This window comes from Myotis davidii, unplaced genomic scaffold (assembly GCF_000327345.1).
Source record: "Myotis davidii unplaced genomic scaffold, ASM32734v1 scaffold428, whole genome shotgun sequence".
Taxonomy (NCBI): domain Eukaryota; kingdom Metazoa; phylum Chordata; class Mammalia; order Chiroptera; family Vespertilionidae; genus Myotis; species Myotis davidii.
Genome location: NW_006299834.1, coordinates 1,894,251 through 1,894,955, shown reverse-complemented (window position 1 = coordinate 1,894,955; position 705 = coordinate 1,894,251).

The window sequence follows — 705 nt, the reverse complement described above, 5'->3', positions numbered from 1 at the left end:
TGTGATAGAAGAAGGAATAATAGGCCCTGGCCAGTGGGGCTCAGTTGGTTGAACTCTGTCCCATGCATCAAGAAAGGTCCCTGCCAGGAGATTAAAAATGGCGGCAGAGTAGGAGGATGTTGCATGGTCATGCTCCCAGGAACAAGCTGGAATTACAACTGAAATACGAGAAGGTTTCCTGAATAATCAACGGAAAACTCACAGGAGAGAACCCTCATACCCAAGGATCAAAGGTGGAGCCGGCATTGAGACTGGTAGAAGGGGCAGAGACGTGACCCACAGAGGGGAACTGAAGTCCCAGAGAGATATCTCAGCCAGTGGTGGAGGGGGGGCGGTGCCACTGAGAATTCTGGGATCTAATCCCAGAGCTGGGCTCCCCAGCAGAGAGCACCAAACTGAGGAAGGTATCCACATAACATCAAGCTGTGAAAATCAGTGGGGTGCTGTCTGCCAGGGAGTGGCAGCTGAAAGTTCAAGCACCCTCTTAAAGGGCCAACGCACAAAAATTCCCTGTGGAGCCACTCACCTTGTGCTCCAACAGAGGGTGTGTTAAGTGGACTGGAGCTGTGAGCGCAGAAGCCAGGACTAGGGACTCGGGGGATAGAGCTCAGAAGGCAGACACCCCAAGTTTCCTGGGCTGAGTCATTCCCTCACGCAGTAGAGGACATCTTTCCCACACAGACATCTGCCTTGCCTGGGGGGAAG